Source organism: Amblyomma americanum, chromosome 2 (genome assembly GCF_052857255.1).
Source record: "Amblyomma americanum isolate KBUSLIRL-KWMA chromosome 2, ASM5285725v1, whole genome shotgun sequence".
In the NCBI taxonomy this organism is placed as follows: Eukaryota; Metazoa; Arthropoda; class Arachnida; order Ixodida; family Ixodidae; genus Amblyomma; species Amblyomma americanum.
The window spans coordinates 35,598,303-35,617,378 of record NC_135498.1 but is presented as its reverse complement, the minus strand read 5'-3'; positions in this window follow the sequence as shown (position 1 = coordinate 35,617,378).

Here is a 19,076-nt window from a genome sequence, read left to right as displayed (position 1 = left end):
TGCCAGGAGGAAAGGTCCACCGGTGGTAACATGACCCTGGCCTGCTACTCCACACTAGGGAAAGGGGAGGAAAGGGAAAGAGCGAATGAAGGTTGATGATGGCATAATACAATGAGTTTCATGGGTGATGTCCACACACATACACTGGCTGGCACTCGCATCGCGGTGAGTAGACGCGCGTGAAATTCATGTCTTGAACACACACGTGTCAACACATATTGGAGTAGGGGCTCCATGAAAACACAAATGTGCACTCTCACGCATGTCGGACCGTAAACCGTGTAGGCAGTGCACAGGCGGTCACAAACGGATATCCAGGCCTGCTTCACATAAAAACTTGAGCACGGCCTTTGTCACACACCACCAATCAGCACGTTTCACCCTGGCGCCTAGAAGAGTTTCTTCGGAGAGAAGGCGAGAGTCCAGTTGTCTCGCGATCGCTTCCAGCATTCTCCTCTCATCAGTGTAGTTCGGGCACTCTCAAAGAAGGTGTCCAATAGTCTCTGGAGTGTGGCACTGTACGCAATTTGGGTTAGTTTCTATGCCGATCTTGTGAAGGTAGTGTTTGGTGTAGGCAACGCCAAGCCGTAACCGGTGGAATAAAGGCCTTTGACGATGTATTACCCTAGATGGCAGGTGAAATCGTGAGCCGACGTCAAGCTTAGAGATGCGGTCTTGCTGATGGCTCGCATCGTTCCTGTACAACTGCATTGTCTTGCATTAAATATGCGAGCAAGGCTCGAATGTCCGATCTGGAAAAGGCTATTTCAATGAAAGCACCATCATCATGTGCTAGCCGAGCCGAGGCATCAGCACGCTCGTTTCCCGCTATGTCGCAATGGCTCGGTATCCACTGAAGCTTTATGATATGGCCGTGGCGAAAAGCCTCAGCTAACAAAAGCACAATCTGTTGAACCAGCTGCTCTCAAGTCCTCAGTTTAACGTAAGTTTGTATGACCTGTAATGCCGATCTCAATTCGCAGAATGCAGTCCATTGGTGCGCTGTCTGGTCACCAGTATAACAGACGGCCTCTCATATGGCTGTCAATTTGGTTGCCGTAGATGACGTTTTATGCATTAGCCTGAAACGGTGACATAGGGCTCTATCACCGCTGCAGCTGAAGAGGTGGTCGTCGCGGATCCGTTTACGAAAACATGCTGGAAGTCACCATATATAGTTGAAATGTATGACAGCGCCAGCTGTTTCAGACCAACTGATGGGATGTGCGTCTTCTTTGTTGTCTCTGGGATGGATGTACATATATACGGTTTTGGTACTGCCCAAAGTGGCACCTCTGCAATCTGGTGGGGCATGTAGTTTGTAGGCACCGCATTGCACTGCATCCAGAGGGCTTTGGAAAAGGCTGAATCTGGATGCACAGCACTAATATTGGTCAGGCGGTGATGACGATACCTGGCCAGATGTCGCAAATGCGCACGAAGTGGCTCCTGTTGAAAATAATTTCGTGCTGGGCAGGTGCGGGCCTCGTAAAATGTGCCCCTTGTAGAAGGTTTGCATGGCAAGCCCAAACATACTCTTAAATCACGAGCCTGTGCGCTTTCAAGCGCATGCAGGCTTGACAGTCTGACACCCGAAAGAACAGGTGCACTGTATCTGAGAAGACCGACTACCTGTGCCTGGTACATGTGAAGTAATGATCGCTTAGAGGGACCCCAGGATTTCCCTGCCATATACCGCACAATGCTTGAAAAACTGTTGAGCTTTTTTTTAAGATGTGTGCTTCGTCCAAGACAGGTCACGGTCTATCATAACACCTAAGAATTTGTGATGTGTTACGTATGGAACAATTTGCCCGTTGATTGTGACCGGATACCGTGTCATTAACTTGCATGTGAAAGCCAAAATTCGCTTATAGTTGGTGAAAGCAAGGTTAATTAAAGGAAAAGCAGCTGCACGCGTGAGCACTTGGGTTCTGGCCCGAAGCATTGCCGATAGCGAAGATAATGATGATGTTTTATGGCGCATTTGCGGCATTTGCACAAGGTATTTTTGTCTGCGCAAGGTGGGGCAAAAGACCCGTTTCCGAAGCATTTCACTCTTGGTAAGCCGAGTGCCAAGCCAGGGGAAGCTTGTACCCATTGTATCACCGGCGGGTACCCGGCGGCACTAGGGATCGAACCCCGCACCTCCTGCACTGAGGACTTTGCTTGTTTGCAGAATCTCAACCCATGTCTCTCTTCGCTCCCTATAACTGCATGCCCGTGTGCTTTTCTGGTAAATCAGCAAAAGGAAAAAGGCAAGTTCAGGTATTTCGATGCACCGAAATTGGAAAAGCATCAAATGCAGAAGCATCATTTGGAAAAGCTGCCATCATAAAAGCATGCAGGAAAATCGCTACTGTTTACATATGTTGCTTGAATCAGTGTGTGTGATCGTCCTTCCAAATTTTTCTGCTCCTTCTTTAGCAATAGCTCGTGCACTCGCTAAATATAGGGGCCTCAAGATAATAGTACACCATTCAGCATTTACCGCATGACCGCGAAATTCCCGCACGAATGCGCCGATGACAAGACGGTACTCATGTACTATACTCGTTCACATAGCAGTGTACAAACAGCTACTGTTCGTTTGCATGACATAAAACACAAGCTGCTCTCGACTTATGTTAAGCAACCTCTTCTCTTTTGCACTAGTTGTACCCTTGCTGGTTTACACAGTGCGACAATTCAGAAGGGTTGACGCAATCGTATACATGAAAAGTACTTGATGGTTGCATTTTTTTTTGTCCCATGTTCTTTCAAAATTTGTCTCCTGAGAAGGAGGCAGGGCAACCATTATTAACCGCTTCTTCAGCCACATTCTTCATTCTGATAATTGTTAGTCGGATACAACTCAAGAACGAAGCAGCTAATGCACCTCAAAGGAGCTCCTCCAGCCAATGGCTTCATCTGATTCTCTCCCTTAACCGATCCCATTGGAACTGCTAACGTGAAATCTCGGGGTGGCAGATGATTGGGTAATAACCACGCCTTCACCAGATTAACCGTGGCATAATCGTGGCATCATGAAAATCGGTCGACACCATTGGCTAAAAAAGCCACCTTTGAGGGACATCTTATGTTAAAGCATATGTAAAAAATTCATGGTCCAAGCAATATAGCCAAATAGTGACAGACTGTACACTAAGCTATTTCACTTTTTCTTATCTTTACTATATTCATTGAAATCTAATACGGTAACACAAACTCTGAGCTAACTTCAGGCTATGCAGTCTTGTTTCTTTTAATGTGAAGTCATTTCAAGAAAGTGTTCCTCAAATGTTGCTCAAGGAACTCCAAATGCCACATGGGCTGGTTTAGTGTCACTTTAACACTTGCTTTTAGTGTCAAGGACACAGTGTCACACAATCAACTTTAGTGAAATTTGCTGCAGAACACACTCAGTGCTTCCCTATTTTATATAACAATGAAAGTTGGTACACGTTTTGAGCACCTAGATGCTTATCCATTCTCCAAATCTGCAAAGGACGTGCTACATAGCTGTGGAGAAAAAAACGTCTTGAATACAGCCTCATTTGAGACTTGTGGCACTTTCGAGATTTTTTTTCTCTAAAGCAGTGACTTCCTCCCAATAGCGGAGATAAGTCTGATGCTTTCTTTCGCATCTTTACTTTCAGCCCGCAAAATGATCCATCACAATTTGAATGTCTCTGTCCCTACGTCATAGCAAAGTTCCAAACTAGCGCTGTGCACAAAAATACTGCTTCTGCCACAATGTTGTGCATCATTTTGTTTTCTCCCAAAATATTAGCATTTTCATTAAACGAAATTCACTGTTGCCCTACTGAGTGATGTGTGCATAATATATAAAATAACCAAGAAAATGAAAAATCTGAAATATTGAGGCCGTTTGCTGTTTTGTAGAATCACCCATCTTTCTGAAATGTAGGCTTGGTTGCAAGTGTCATGTTTGCAAGCGTGGGGCATGACATGCCTTCTGGGCAACACTTTCTTGCTAGAATGTGGTCTCTACACCACTGGGTAAAAATTGTTTGTACCAGCGCCGAAAATAACCAGAGAAAACACGCAAGCTGCTGCTCCAGTGCTGCCACAGCTGCAGTGACTTTGCCGAGAGAAGCCACTTGACAAAGCTTCTTTACATACGCACATTGGCAATCATTCATAATAGTCTGATTACTGTGACAGCAGCTTTTTACAAAAGATCACTGCACGTCCATGCCTACATGGGTGAAAAGCCATTTCAGCTGAAGTTTATTTAAGCCACTGCCACCAGATTAAGTGTAAAGCGCACTGACAGACGAATTCACACAGTTGTTTAACAATGCAGAATGCCGTGCTTGAAGGACTGTAGCCACCTAATTTTAGTTGCGTGTTTTCTCCTTTTAACTGATGCGTTAGACATCAGAACACATGGATCATCCTGTGGCACTCGCCTGTAACCGCTAAATAACTTACAATAGAATTTCTTCTCTTATGCTGTTTCAGTTTCATCAACCTAACAATGGCTGTGACGTGTAGTTGGCCTTTAGGTCATGTGACGCGTGAAAGTAACTGCAATATAATCTTTGATTTGTTGTTTTAATGCACTGAAACACTAAAACCAGCCTGTTTCAAGACCTGTAATGATAACAAATGACATATCAGCAGTTATGTTGCCGTTTTTTTATGACTCATATGACCTAAAGATCAACTATACATCACAGCCATCGTTCGGCTGATGAAACCAAAACCGAAACAGCATCGAGAAGGAATTCTATTTTAAGTTATTTAACAAACATCACCAGTGATCAATGCATATTAATGTGTAACGTATCATATGGAAGAACAAAACATGCAAGGAAATATTTGGCGTTTGTAGTCCTTTAAGCATTGTGAGCAGTGTTTTTAAATGGCACTTGAAAATATTCTCTTCACATGCCGTCTTACAAGGCATTTTACAACTTTAGAAGACTGCAGTTGTGTAACAGATAGATGAAAAGCCATACTTTGCTATTTGAAGCACCCCAATGAGCTTTCACTTGGATTCATCATGACGCTAAATAAGGTGAATGAATTTTCAGAGACTGGGGTGCGATCACAATAGAGGCAGCGTTCTGAAGCATAGAAACACCAGTCAGTGCTTCAGGATTGACTACCATCTTTTTGCCAGTGCAAAGATAGGAGTTCTAGCTGTGTGCCTTTTTAAGTGTTTTTGCATGCCCTTGTACCATTGTCAGCTCTGCTGCATGAATGTCAAATAGAAGTCAACTTCTTGAGACGTAGGCCAGTGCAGATGAGTGAAATACCATATCGGTATTGCTTTTCTCAACAGAAGAACACGCAGAGATATCATTTGCAATGCCATGAATAGAAATCACACATTAGGAAGTGTTAAAGGTGCACTAAAGAGGAATCTGAACTCGTCTTTTTACCGCGGGAACTACACGTTACGGGCATTCTTAGAAACTTCAAATTATTATCCTGTGCGGCCGATTGCCCTAATTACATCTGATTGAACGTCCCGGCTCCCGCCCTTCTTTTGAATTGAACACAGTAGGTAGGCGAAGTCAACCAACGCGTCAGCCAGTCTCGCGGCGGCTTGCCGCTCTGCCATTGGCGGAGTGTTATGTAAAATCAAAAAGTCCACGTGTATATTTATTTCCGTGGGCCTAATTTGCGGCTGTATTGTCCGTGACTGAAGCTGTTTGTTCGCAGAAACCTAAAAAACAGAATAAAAGCGAAAGCGAAGCCGCCACTAGACTAGCTGAAAGGCACTCCACGTGTTGGTTGACTGCACCCACCTACCACGTTCAGTTCAAAAAAAGGCAGGGGCCGGGACGTTTAATCCGATTTAATTAGGGAAATTGGCCGTACAGGATAATAATTCGAAGTTTCTAAGAATGTCTGGAACGTGTATATAGAGTTCCCGCTGTAAAAAGATGAGTTCAGATGTCTACTAAGCACCTCCATAGACATGACTAAAATTAAATTTATGGACATCAATAGCTCCCATCAGAAGGGCAAGGCATTCAATTCGTATGAGACAGCGTTTGCATTTGAGCAATATATATTGCAGTGCTGATGTAGCTTTGTTGCTTTCAGTGGCAACACTGGCCTGTGAAAATTTTACATTGGAGCAAATTCTTGGCCTTCTGCTGGAGCAAAATAGGGGGGAAACTTTTCCTCATGTGTGTGTGTTTTTTGCCACTAATGCAGGAATAGTTTCTTGGCGGTGTGGCGAGGCTTTGGCACATTTTGTGTTCACAGTCTATGTGGGGTGGGTAGAACCTTTGTCCTCACCTTTCGTGACTCTCTGGTGGTGCTGCAGTGACACCACTATATGGCTGGGAGGCAGACTGCATGTCCTGGTTACTTTGAGCGGGGATGGTAAGTTTGGTTACGTGTTCTTAAAAGTGTATGCCATCAGTGATTACTCTCACCTGCTGGTCATTTTTTATGGTCTTGAATTCATGTACGGGGGTGCGCCCCTCTGTCAAGCCAGTCATAGGCTTTTTGGGTGCACCCCTAACATCCCTGATGTTGAAATAAAGGTGTTTGTATATCTGTTAATTCCGGCTAATCTGTGTAGGACTACTTTTCAATCTATGGCACGTTATAGTGTGTAACACTATTCCTACTGTATATTCTTTGCTATATAACAGTTCTTATTACAGCTGTGTTTTCACTGTTTGACCGAGCTATCATCTGTCACAAACTGGGGTAAGAACACTTGTCAGTCTGCTTCTGCAGCAGATTTTTGTTCTTACCCTTGCATTTGTTACTGTAATAAGGGAAATGCTAAATAAATTGAATTAGTAAAGTAATGAAGCACTCCCTGTCTTATTGCATTATACTGCAGGAAATCCTGGCTCCTGTATATTCTTGGATCATCTGCCCTCTTTGCTTGGTTTGTGCCTTGTTTCCCAACTCTTTCTGCTCCACAGATGCTTTCATGTGGTGGCTATTGTTCTACCACAGCTACTGCTTGCTCAGGTGGAGGTTTGTGTGGTTGCGCTGGTATTTTTTATTCATCTTTTCAAAAGAACTGTCCTAATTATCTGTATTTTCTTTAATACGCATGCTGCCTAGTCGCTGTTCACATGTAATATAAAAGGCATAAGAGATTACATTCAGTTCATTCTTGTTTTCAGTTTCTGATGAGATTTTTACACATATTGTGCAGTCATGTAAAGAAGGATGTGCTCGGTGTTCACACATCTTGACTGCTTCTTACGGTGTTAGCTGCATGGGTGGCTTTTCTTGGGGTAAACGGCGTTTCCGTCTTGTGTCTGGACCAGAAGCTCTGGTCTTCACCTGCTGGCAAGAGAAGACCATTGTACAGCTGTCCCCAGCTGTGAGCTCTGTGTGGACCTGGGAGTGGAGTCGCTTGGAAATGTGCAACCTCTGTTCTGGATATTTGGCTGGGTTAAAGAATGAACATTATCGTGTTCGGTGTATACAGCTGTCACTGCCACTTGCACCCAAGGGTGGAGGAAAATATGGAAGTCCTTCCCTGGCCTTTTTAGTGCTGTCGGCTTGATGAACTGCCTTCAGGAGTTCACAATCAGTAGCAAGCAACCAAAATACGAAAACTCTATTGCGATAGCCATATACACTGTTTCACCATGCTATTATACGGGCACTTGCTTGTCCATCATATCTGGACTACAGTCCGCACTCGCACTGGTGCTGTGTCATGAGACCATCGTGGGTCGCATTTCGGCAATTATGGTTAACTTTGAACAACGAAAACTAGAGAGCTGCTCAGTGTAAATCAAAGAAATTTGCTCTCGTAATGAAATATGTACGCTCTACAAATATGCCAAATATGCATGTGTTTTGTCAATTGGATGGGAAGCTAATGAGCCGCTAATTTGCGTCATTTTTTGTCATTTTTGGTCTTCTTTAGAGCACCAATTCTAAATAACTAACTACTGGAGCCAAGAACTGCTCAGTCAATACCGAGATTAACATATCTTTAATATCCTGCAGAAACCACCCTTTTTTCTTACGCAGTAATTTTTTCAAAAACTTAACGCAAGCAGGTGAGTCGAACAAAATTATTGTTCTATACAGTAGGTTTTTTTTTTCACTGTGTTTCTACCGACAACAATTGCTATTAACAATGTATACCATTAAAATGTGAATTCATATATCTTTCTAATGAGCAAAAAATTGTTTCTCTGTCATAAGTGTAAGGACTACAGTGATTGCATAAACATTGTGAAATATGGGTAGTGTACGCGAAAGCGTGGGACCTCCGCCTTAAGTGTTGCTGAAACAGGGCTTCCCTCATGAACATTATGCATTTCCCTTTATCGGCAGGACATTTCTGCTGACAAGATCTAATAGGTGCATGGCCACTGGGATAAGCATTCCAGTCATTCATCAGCGTGTCCTGTTTTAATTATAAAAAGCCAACTGACATGCTGGATGTGCTTGCATAAAGTGTTGATCAAATTCAGTGATAAATTCAGCCATGTATAGTGAGCTTGCATATTCTCTGTTTTCTGGATGGCACTATTGTGTTCCCGTAAGTGTTTTGTTACGTCTGGATTCAGAAAATGCTCTAATGTACTCATTTTGTCGGTTTATGATTTGCGTTGTAGTTCCAAAGTAATGTAATGTTCAGGTAATGTTTTCAGGTAATGTTTGGTTACCAAATGTTGTGATATGTAGACCACAAGTTTATTAGAAGTTTCAGAGTATATGTTGCCAAGTCAGTTACACTTGCTACACTTATGTTGGATTGCCATGGGAATGTTTTTTCAGCATTAGAGGGTGTCGCTGGAAAGGATGTGAGAGCCTGCCAGGTGTGTCCAAATATCTCACGCAGAAACAGTTATAGAATCATGCAGATACAAATCTCACTGGTCGCGGAAAATATTTGTATCGTCCAAATTTTCGTTTCATCCAAAGCAAGCAAAATCAGTATGCAGAAGCATGGGAAATGCATTCACGCCAATCCGCTTACGGCTGATGGAATTGATGTACAACCGTACGTCTTTGTGCATAGAGCACTACTGGCTACTACAACATCAGCAATGTACGGGCAGCGCGCCCATGCTCACTCGTGACATCAGCGATGTGTGGCCCGCGCGAGTGATTGCGGTGTTGGTGATGTGCGGGCTGTGCTCGGAGCTCGAGAGTTGGTATCTGTAATGGTGCGGGAAGGTGTTCGGAACATCCGAAATTCTGCACATTGTACATAAAGCAGTCCGGCCAGGGAATTCTACATATTCATATCATTTAGTTTCTACTGTAACTGAATGGTTTGCAGTGAGAAGATAATTGCAAAGAGATAGAATTGTACTGGGCGCGTCCAAAAAGAACTGAGTGAGGGCATGGCACAAGCGCAGTTCTGCTCACTAATGTCAATGGTCAAGCATTTTTTTCTTTGCTGCCTGTATTGTCCTATCCCATGGCGACTGCTTTTCTTTTTCTTTTTTTCATTTTTTTTTGCTTGCCCTGAGGGTGCTTGGAATTCTGGTGCAGGTGCTCATTTGGAACGTAAATTAACCCTATTTGTGATTTCTTTGGTGTGTTCTAAATTCAATGCCCTGTCCTTATGCAGTTTGTTTTTCTGTGTGCTTTGTGTATGACTTCCGATTGCCTCCCATGTGTGATATAAAGTGTGGTAGAGTCAACTGTACATTTAGTGCGTCGCCTGGAGAGCAAGGACCTGCTTCAAGTACAGTGTAGTTATTCACAAATTTTTACTGCATCTTACAGTGGTAGCATTAAGGGCACTTTCCTTGTTCTCAATATTCTCAGTAGTGCCCTCATCATGTCGCTGCACTAACATTGCATTCACCTGTTGAACACCAGAACGTTGGCCAGTCATCCATAACCTACAGGGGCATGGTGGGCCAGGGATTAGGACACTTTCAAGAATGTAACATCTATATGAATGACCTGAGTGGGCTCTGGAATGGGTGCTGTCACAAGCACTGCTTTTAATCGCATTTTGTTTTAACGCAACAGCCTTAAGGAGTTGAGCCAAGCCGGTGTGTCGGAGTTGGGGGTGTTGGCTCTTCATGAAAAATCCTCCTCCTCGCACTCCTCTGCCTCCTCCTTCTCGCAATGTTTCTTCCCTTACAGCTTGTGGTAGGGGTGTCCAGCCAGAATTGTGAGACAGGCATCATTTCCTTTCCTTAAAACCAATTTTCATTTCATTTTCCTTCTTATGGCCCAGTTCTCCATGTCCACTAAAGAAATCCACTAAGATATGTGAGACAGGCGTCCTTTCCTTAAATTGTCCATGTGCCAAAGGGGCAAAGGCGTTCTGTACACTCCTTGGCAACACTGCAACACGCTGTGGCGTCTCACTCTTAAAGATGAAGCTTAAGCGTCCTCCAAATTTTTTTATTGGAAAAAGTGTGGAGGTCTTTCTTTGGCTTTTTTCACACTTTCGGCCTGAAAGGTCACCCACTGTATTAGCAATAGCAAGCAAATAACATCTAGCAATGAAACTTTATTGTGTCAGCCAAATGGCCTAATTATGCAGTTTAAACGTTTAAATGCTATGCAAGTATGTATAGGAGTCGTAGTCTCTGGGTTTATTCTGCTGCAGTGTTTTTGTGATTCGTATATGTTCAAGATGGGGGTGCTCAGGATAAGTTAATGCTTTGTGCTTGAAGGAAAATTACAAGCAGCAGTCTGCTTTTAAGCAAGGATGGGTCGAGAACACTTGGACGTTTTTTGTGGCAGAAAATGAGGTCCTTTCCTCTTTTCCAGAAGAAAGTTACCTGTTCATGGAGCTGTGGTCACTGCCCTTTAAATTTTCCCATGGTTGAAAAACAATGTGCTACACTGTCCACGTTGTGTTATCGGTAGTCCACCTCATGGAATTGTCACCATTTTTTGCAGTTCTATAGCGCAAGCCATGTATTTTCATTGAAAAGTTTGCATTTCTAAGAAAAAAGTTGACTTATAAGCTCAAGTATACGATAGTTGCAGTGTAGCACTCAGCTGTTCTGCAAAGAAACCATTCCCATCTGCTACCAAATGCTTTTGCAAGCTATAGTAGCAAACGCCATGTTATAAGGGACCTCTGAGTTATTCTCCGTTCGAGGTGCATCCAGGGTCACCCAATTATGATTTTTGAATGTACAAATCTAGTGCCACAGCTTGTAAAAATGGAGTTCGTTTCTTTTACTTTTGATACATTTCTCCATTTTGCAGGAAATTGACCAATGCTGACAAGCCCAAGTGTGCAAACTGCGGGAGGAAGAGTCTGGAAACGGCTGCTGCCAACTTTCTCGGACTTATTTGCTTATGTTCATAGCATGCAAAATGACATCTCCAATGATTAGTGTGTCTGGTGTCTGTGTGAGCCCAGCTACAGCCAGACGATGGGGATTGAGAAAAAAGATTCCATGTTTGACATTGTGTAAGAGTGCATAGAAAACAGGATGCTAAAGAAACTCTGCAGTCATTTGAAGAAGGCTCTGGTTAAAACAAAAAAAATGCTGTATAGGATAAGTTGTTGCTGCTTGCCTGTGCCTCACTGAGGTTCTTCTGCCATAGTGCCTCCACATTTTGCATGCGCCTTGCTTTTATCATTGTTTGCTTTTACAGCCCTGTAATGTTCTTGCTTTTGACTCTTGATTTAAAAATTTTAATTTCTTGCTTGCTTTATATTGTCACTTGCAACGTTTAATTGAAAGCAGCTGTCAAAAAGCAGTAGCAATAGCCTTCTTTTACAATCCAGTCTGATACTCAGCCGTCAGTGTTAAAGAGTATAGACACCAAATTTTTGCATGTGTTCTTTGTAGTAACACGTCTGACATGAGTATGCATGCATAACCATGTGGCATTCCCCTGCAAAGGCTAAATAGCTTGTGGTTGAATTTCTTCCCTGATGCTGTATTGAATTCACCAGCTGAACAATAGATGTGATACCAATGGTGGGATTACAGGGAAGCATATGGCTCTTAATGTTGGCAGCTTTTAGCTTCGTGAAGTTTGTTTCTTCCAGTGATTTGCAAGGCCTTTGCAAGCTGGAATGTTTACCTGCATTTGTCACAGGCTTCAAAATTGAAATCTCAGCTTCCACAGAACGCATTAAGAAAATTCTTACTGGAGAATGTTTGCGAAGCGGCGTCCTTAAAAGGCCCCCAGAAAGAGGCTCTCAATATATTTGCAATATGTCTGAGATGTTAAAAGCCGCCGCTTCATAATTATGCTCCAGCAAGAATTATTTTAATGGGTTTTGTGGAAGCTGAGTTATATGGAGACACAATTTATCTTCCACGCCTTTGCGCCTTTCCCTCTCCTCTTGCAAAATGGAGGTGCTTTTCCGCCGGCCCCATACACTCGGCCACACCCCTACCTCCGCCGGCTGCTGCGCGGGGTGGCTGCGGCCGTGGTGGTACGTGACATCGGAAAGAATTTGGCGCTGTGAACCAGTGACAACCCCGGCTGCTGACGTCACTTGCACGACGTGACGTCGTATGCCAGGTTTCACGCGAAAGCCCGGCACTGTGCATAGTCGCGAGGTGTTAAAGTGGGAATTTTTAAAAATTTATTGTAAATTTCCCGCTTGCTTTTGAGGTCTCGTACGCAGCATGGACGCTCAGTGGCCTGTGCTCTACATAGCGCAAGCATTTTAAAGCCAATCTCAAACACCCCTTTCTGTGGCCCTTTAACATCCTGGGCAAACTGCAACTGAGAGCTCCTTTCAGACCCCCTCGAAATATGCAAGCACAGCTGTGTTTCTAGATTGTAGTTTGCATTCACTAGCTTGCGGCTAACGATGAAATTAGCTGTGGAAAAAAATGGGCCTTGGTCGATTGAAAATGAAATCTTTTGCAATGCAGGTTTGGCAGCCGCACATCGTACCTACAGCCCACCTCCTGGACAAAGCTCGCTTGCGGACAGGTGCCCTATGCCCCACTGTGTACAAAGTCCTAGTACGTGCATACACCAGGTACATCAGTGTAGCCACTGCAAAAAATGCTTCACGAACTCAGAGCAGCTGGTTGAACACCTTCGCACTCATACTGAGGAGCGTCCGCACCAGTGTGTTTACTGTGGCAGCAAATTTACAAAGACAGGTCACCTGGTTGATCATCTCCGCACCCACACGGGTGAGCGGCCGTTCCAGTGCCAGCTGTGCCCCATGAGCTTTACAAGAAGTTATCACCTTGTGAGGCATGCGAGAGTCCACAATCCTAAAAAAGCATACCAGTGCCGCTTCTGCGAAAAGACGTTTGCAGAGAGCGGAAATTTAAAAATCCACGTAAAGTATTCACACTTGAAAACATAGGCTGCATAATGTTTAGCTGCCTTTTTCCAGCATTACCTGTGAAAAGCATTGCTGACTAAGCTGTGTCAGCAATTACATTTGCTAGTTTGGCTTGATTTTGACAAATAAAACATACTTAAGTGGCCTATTAGTACACTGCTCCGCAGAGTTGCAATTCATGCTTTCCTCTCATACAACATGCGACTTGCAAAGCTACATGCATGACTAAGATTAATGTCAAGATGTATGCTGCCATCTCTTTCCAGTGGAGCAAAGCTGAAATTGGCACACACTTAATGGGTTTAGGATGGCGTGTAGCAAGCATTGTTTGTATGCTTACTTGTTGCATTTTGAATAAAACCATATCATTTGAAAGACAACAGACAGACAATGCAGAGGGGTAGTGTGTCCAGTCCATTTTATCTCACTGTTATTCCCTGAATACTCTGCTTCTGTCTGCAAAGAAAATTCCTTTACTGATACAAGCTCTCCCCTTAGAAAAAGAAAGTGCTGAGGAAAGGAAAGGCTGGCTAAGCATTATTGAAATTTGTCTATTTTAAGTCGGTGCATATGTTCTTGGCACTGGTTTTCTTATACATTGACTTTTTGTAAGGCATGAAATTAAGTTAAAAGCCTCACCCGCACAGAAATGGTAAAAACAGCACTCGAGGAGGGCTAGAAATTAGTCGGCATCACTTTCAAGCCATTTCAACGTCTGGTTTTCTAGAAAAAATGGGTACAGATTTGTACCAATGACTTCGTAAAATTTTAATACTTCAAATGTGCCAAATATGCTCAGTCTTTTCAGCGTGTACGAAAATTTCCACTGGAAATCAAAATTCCTTCAAGAAGTATTGTGAGGCAATTAACTTGATGGAAAAGGTTCAAAAGCTCAACAATTCATCATACTTTTTTTTCCCATCGAAATGGACTGCTTCTAACTGTACACCTGTGCTTTTTACAAGCACAGGTGTACAGTTACACAAGTGGTATTCAGGATGCAAAAATATTCTGCACAGGTGCTCCGCTGTCCGTTTGCCAGCATTTGAAGGTAGTGGGACACGTGTACCTCTGTCCGACACGGTTGATATGCATGACCATAGCTTTTCAGACTGCTTCTAGAAGTTAAGCAGTACCCACAGCCTGCAGTAGAAATTTCATAGTGTTGTACATTATTTCAATGCTGCGTTTTGTGTTTAACAAGCACAGATGCTGCTGCGCACACCAATCATCTCTACTTCGTCAAGTACTAGCTTGTAATGTGACTGCATAGTAGCATATTTGTGATCCACAGTTAAGGTGATGAAAGTCAATTTACCGTGCCTAATGAATGCTTTGAATTATTTTTCCTATATATAACTGAATGCACCATTCAAATTCGATGCATAGGAGCATTCTCATTTCATAAAGTACTTACCGCTTCAAATAACACATTATCACAGGCATGGACGCAATAAAACATGCAGAAAAAGGCCTACAAATGCAGTTATCACCTTGTTGCACTGTAAAAGCTCAGGGCAGTACCGTTCATACAATACACAAAGGGTGGCAAATAAAATCCAGAAACTAATTGGATACTTGAAACATATTTACTGTCCTGAAGCACCAAAATCCTTCTTCTAGGCGCTTCGTAAGCATGACCACAGCCAGAAAATCAAGCAAAACCTGCTGTTAGAAACAGTTCATAAAAATGAAGTACGACCAAAACACGTGACCTCAATATGAATGAATATACTTGAGCCCACCACATCCCAGAAGCAAATATTTCGCTAAATGTTTCAAGCATGTTTCAAGTAGTTGCATACTAAGAACAGAGATAGCTCGGCTGCTTTCTTGACAATGTCGCGCTTCAGCCATGTCATGTCTCTCCCTCGGCGTTATTGCTGGGTGCTATTCATCGCTCTTGTACTGAATACACACTGGCCCAATTACTGAAAAACAAAAGCTGGCATTTATCTAGAATGCAGGAGACCTGTGGTAATTGGAACACGAAAGAGACCAGAAATGTTTTTGAAGCAGGCAGAGTTCAAATCAAGGGGAGCCATATATATTTTAGGTGATACTGACGGGACTAAAACTTTAGTTCGAATAAACAGGACATTCTAAGCAACCGAGTTCGCATCAGTGGTGTAAATCCACGCAAATATAAGAGGGGTACACGGCTCTCCAGCCACCTCCACCCCCAACTCGATCTATTAAGTCCCAGATCCCAGATGCGGGCATAGACAAAGCCGCCACTGTCAGAAGCCTAGCTGACCGTGACTGAGGGCAATGCAGAGGAGCAAATTGGACACTCGACTAAAGGCTCCAAAACGTCCCGTAGCAAAAGGCCATCACCGTCCAGCTACAAACCCTGCATAGTGCCCCATGCACACAGTTAAATGTGGCACAGTATCTTCGCCTGCGTTCCTGATTTACGGAAAGCTGACTTATTGAAGACACTGCATTTTCAGACAACCTTTGTGTAATACATGCAGGTGTGGCCCTTAGGGTTGTGGATCCCTCTCTTGGGTTCTGGAGGGTTTGTGGACTTTATAATATGAAGTTACCAGCCATACTCGAAAGGGAGCTCTCTTTATTTGAAAGCGATATGATTCCATATTCCTCATTGCTGTATGAAGTCTCCTCGCCATGTAAGTACAGCTTAGTTCGTAACAGTGCGCTCATAGTGCGCGTTAGGATGCTAAGCATCCTAGTGCGCTTACGAGGGGAATAGGTGACAGTTGCGCTAAAGTCTTTGTGTTCATAAATTTGTCTTCTAAAGTGCTGCCTCATGAGTCACTGAAAAGGATGGCATGCAGTGCCTTTTTTATAACACGTTTTCTTTCGGTTGTACCCAGCTTGGGTAGGCACTCATGGCCGATGTTGCACTTCGTGCTTTCTGCAACTTTTTCAGCTGCTGCACAGATGTCTGCTTACTGCTTGTTAACGTGTTTCGCTTTTTTCAAAAAGAAGTTTCGTCATGAAAAGCAAATGGGCCTGCACGGGCACGACCGAAGGAGCACAGGGCCGGGCCGGCCGGTCATTCAGATTAATAGCGGGCCATGGTCGGGTTCAGAGTCTGGACCGAAATAACTGCGAGTAGGTCTGGGCCTAGTCTAGATACCAGCCCGTGCATACCTCTAGTGCTGAGTATAAAGTTATATTTTGTAGCTTTTCTTAAATCTAAATCCTGCGTTGCGCCGTTTAAGCATTCAAGTTCAGCGGCTGTGCTATTTCTACAGCATTTGACCAGCATTGCTTTCTCGCCCTATAATCACAGCCCCCATGTTCCTTTATTTTTTGGTCGTGTGGGCGAGGTGGTGGAAGGAACATTCGCAATTTTCTAATTGGACGAGCAGTTTTAAGAAAATGAAAGTGATGACAATAGACATTGCTCAATGTGTTTTACTTAATTCCTGTTTTTAAATAAAGATGGCCAGCTGATATGAAGTAGTTTTATGCATGCCTCCAAGTCAAGAGCCTGGTCTACCATTGCCTGTCTCGCACACTGTTAAAACACTCACCAAGTTCGAACAAAAGAAAGACCCTGAAAAAAGCTTTGAGGTTTGCACGGTGCTAACACTCGAATGCACTTCCCCTTTAACATCTCTGTTTCAATCACAGACTGACTAGATGCCAGAAAAGCAGAGGCTTGTAGTTAAACATAATCACACGTAGTCGTGGCAAGTCTTTTGACTTTTGGCAGATTTTTATTATGACAGCATTGCTTTTTGAACATCTCATTCTCTTGAGCCATTCTGTGGAAGGGAACAAGCCTCACTCTCGCGGCTTTCCCGTGTTCTGTGTGCTGCTTGTTTCATTTGATGCCGACCAAGCAGTACTGGGATGAATCTCAGAGGGACGGTCGCATGCTGTGTCCTCCCCACCCTAAGCGAGGGGGGTGGAGGGGGGGGGGGCAGACACAGCATGCGAGCGTCCCCCCTGAGATTCGTCCCCCACACGGAGTGAATTGGGGGGGGGGGCGTCAGGACTCCCCAAATATCCCCCGTGATTTGCGCCGCTGGTTCGCATTCTAATGTAATAATATATTCAAATGTTGTAAGATGAACAGTGGTTGGTTGGTGAGTCACCAAGATCACTAACCAGGCTACATCTACTGCAGGATCACCTCTTCCACTGATCTCCAATAAGCCAATGTCCCGATTAGACAAAAAGAACAAGCTTGTCTTCACATGTCACATTTGTGCTCCAATGCCTCGAACAGGCAGCAAGTTGAAGAGCAAAACACAGGCAGTGTTACACTGCATAAGTCTTGTAATGAATTCATTCTTGAGAGATTCAAGCCTTGAAAGCCGCAGCTCCTCTTGCAGCTCCTATCTATGGCAGTCACTTTTCAGGGAAAATATTGGCTGTTACAAATCTCAGAGACCAAAGGCTTAAGAACAAAAAAGATAGTGTTTCGTGTCGTAGCATTGTGATGGAGACATATCTTTTTCCCACTAGGAATGTAGCTGTCTTGCAAGAAATTTTATCAGGTTAGAAATAATCATACCCACTGGGCTTCGGCAGGGCATGTAATGCGAAGGCAAGATGACCGCTGGTCTTTAAGGGTAACGGAGTGGATTCCAAGAGAAAGCAAGCTTAGCAGCGGGCGGCAGAAATTCACGTGGGCGGAGGAGATTAAGAAGTTAGCAGGAATACGGTGGCCGCAGCTGGCAAAGGACAGGGTTAATCGAAGAGACATGGGAGAGGCCTTTGCCTTGCAGTGGCCGTAGTCAGGCTGATGATGATGTCATTAACCTGCGTTTGTTCCCTGACCAACTAGACCTACCCTCTTCCTGTCTCTTAACGTTACGCCTATCATCTTCCTTTTCATACCTCGCTGTGTGGCAATGAATTTAAGTTGAACCCTTTTCGTTATGCTCCACGTTTCTGCCCCATATGTGAGTACCAGTGAACCGTCCTGAGTAGCTCCGGCATCTGCATACCTGTAGGGTCGAGTAGGCTGGACAGCCCTGCGGATTACCGTGTAGGCTGCGCGCCTTTGGATGCTTTTCAATTGCGTCATGTGACTGTATTGTTGGACCGCTACCAGACTGCAACGCAGTATTCCAGCTGCAGTCGCATGAGGGCAATGTATATGTACGGGCAAGGCATCCGGCCCTGCGCCACAAGTGACGCGTCGTGCAAACGCAAGGGTACCTACTCCACGCTCCCTACCACAGCATGAGCAGTGAACGGTAAGTGCCGGTCTAGTCGCAATCCGAGCATAGTGGTTTGCCAAACCCGTTTGATAATCATCAGTTCGGAGGCAAGGCTAGTTTTACTTGTGGCGGCTGTTTGATGCGGGCACGGAGGTGTATTTGCTGAAATCTAGAGGAAGCCGATATTGCTTGGTGACATGTAGAAATGGTATCAATATGATTTTGCAGTAAGGTATGACGCTGGGGAATGACTGATCTGTTTCACGATGTTTAACGTCGCAAAGCGACTCGGGCTATGAGGGACGTCGTAGTGGAAGGTGCCGGAAAATTTAGACCGCCTGGGGTTCTTTGACGTGCACTGACATCACACAGGACTCAAGCATTTCGCCTCCATCGAAATGCGACAGCCGCGGCCGGGATCGAACCAGCGTCCTTCGTGTCAGCAGCGGAGCATCATAATTACTGAGCCACCGCGGCGGCTGGATGGTACGTCGTTAGCGCAAATTATGGGTAAGGTCTGGAGCAAGACCTACTGGTCTTGGTCTGGTCGAGCACCGACGCACCCCTTTAGGGCTAGAAGCGGCAGAATCGTCACTCTAAATTGAAAATAAAACAAGGTTGTCGCTCATAGATTTCGTTACAGGCGAGATGAGACGAAGCGAGAGCCAGTGCCCCATTTATGACCAGTAAACGTTCTCAAAACGGCAGTAACAACGACG